Source organism: Lactuca serriola, chromosome 2 (genome assembly GCF_051521515.1).
Source record: "Lactuca serriola cultivar US96UC23 chromosome 2, Lser_US96UC23_V15, whole genome shotgun sequence".
NCBI lineage: Eukaryota > Viridiplantae > Streptophyta > Magnoliopsida > Asterales > Asteraceae > Lactuca > Lactuca serriola.
This window is the reverse complement of record NC_136409.1, coordinates 188,594,109-188,596,501: the sequence shown is the minus strand read 5'-3', so window position 1 is coordinate 188,596,501 and position 2,393 is coordinate 188,594,109.

Genomic DNA, 2,393 nt, shown 5'->3' with positions numbered 1-2,393 from the left:
ATTTGAAATTGATGTTTGAAATTTGAAATTTGAGATTCATATAATCATTATGATATGTTTAATTTATGGAAACTAAATTAACGATATATTGAAAAATAAAAAATAAAGTAAATGACAAGTGAAAAATATATATCTTAAAATTATGATAAAATTACATGTCCTCTCTAATAAATAAAGGTTTTTTTGTCACTTGTCATATTCTCATGCATTATATCACATGTCATTTTGTCATAATTTTGAGATATTCATTTTTCACTTGTCATTTACTTTATTTATCATTATTGAATATATACCATTTATTTAGTTTCTATAAATTAAACATACCATAATAACTATATTAATTTCAAATTTTAATTTTCAAATTTCAAACTTCAATTTCAATTTCAAACTTTCGTATTTAAAATTTGGGTAAATGGCACAAAAAAACACTATTTTTACACAGAAATTTAATTTTGACACCGTGTTATTTTTTGTGTTAATTTTGATACTGTGTTTTCCAATTCGTTACAATTCTGACCACTTGACCGGTTAACCAGGTTACATGCTGACGTGGCATGATGACGTGTCAGTTTTGATGACGTGGCATACTGACATGATATGCTGACGTGTCAAAATTGATTTTTTTTCCACAAAAAACACTAAGTTTTCACTTTTTTTTTTTGATTTTGACACTAAGTTTAATTTTTTATTTCAATTTTGACACTATGTTTTTTTTGTTCCAATCGAACATCATTTATCGAATTTTGTTCAATTTTGTCTATTTTCCATTTGAAACCGTATAAATATATTTTTTTTATTACATTTTAAACCGTATAACATATTTTTTTCATTTAAAAACCATATTTTTATTTAAATACAAGGTGCTTTTTTTCTTACATTCAAAGCATTAGTTATATCATGAGAATCAAACTAACGATAAGCTTCTAATAAGATGTAAAAATTTGATGGGTTGCAAACTTGATATCCAAATTTTGATCAACTACACGCTTATAAACCTTCAAACACATTTTAAAGTTGCATATTAATATAAAATACAATTTTTATATAGCTAATACATATTTATACATAAAAATATGGTTTGAGTGTAAAAAAAATGTATTTATACAAAACTATGGTTTTTAAATGAAAAAAAAAACATATTTATACGGTTTAAATGTATTAAAAAAATAGTTATACGGTTTCAAATAGAAAATTGTCAACATTGAACAAAATTGGAAAAAATGATGTTCGATTTGGAACAAAAAAACATAGTGTCAAAGTTGAAGAAAAATTAAACGTAGTGTCAAAATCGAAAAAAATGAAAACTTAGTGTTTTTTGTGAGAAAAAAATTCAATTTTGACACGTCAGCATATCATGTCAGCATGCCACGTCATCAAAACTGACACGTCATCATGTCACGTCAGCATGCAACCTGGTTAACCGATCAAGTGGTCAAAATTGTAACAAATTGAAAAACACATTGTCAAAATTGACACAAAAAAAAAAACACAGTGTCAAAATCGAATTTCTGTGTAAAAAGTGTGTTTTTTGTGTCATTTACCCTTAAAATTTTGTTATAATTAGCACATTTAATACACGGGTCTGACAACTAAACACATAATTTTAATTTAATTTTTTCATTTTTTTTAATTTATACTTATTTTAAATTTCAAATTCAAATAAAACTTGCTATTTAATCATTTGTATTTAACATTTTGTTTTAATCAACCCGTATATTATACGGGTATCATAACTAGTGGCATAATAAATAAGAGAATGATATGTGATAAAAATTATTTTCATTTATCAGGGAGGATGATACTTTAAATGTAATTATATTGTATATCACTTTGCAAGTTGTAATGTTGGAAGTTTCTACCAATTGTGGCAACTCTTCTATTTTTACAAAAATTATATATTTCACTTTTCTATTTTTTTTAAATATTTTATAAAATGATATTTTTCCATTATTTTATATTTTAAAATGTCATTTTGAGCCAATTCAATTTGAACTTTTGAAAATGTGATTTTCACGTCTTTCGTTTTCTAAATTTTTGTGCTTATCCCCCGTAGTATGTATATGTCGGTATAAATTCAAAGTTGTCACGTTTCGACGTAATTAATAACTTTCGTTTGTTAATTTTAGAAAAAAAAAAATTACACGGTTTTTTTTCATTTGCGTGTCAGTATAAATTTGAGTTTGTCTACGTTTCAACATAATTTTTTTTTATATTTTTGTTCTTATTTTTATGTATGCTTCGTGCGTATAAGTCATATCACATATAATACAATTTTTATTTTTTGAAATTTTGTTCCTTAACTTAAAAAATATATTACTTACTTATTTTTATGTACATGTCACTATAAATTCAAGTTTTTATAGATTTCGATATAAATTTTTGTGTGTGTTTTC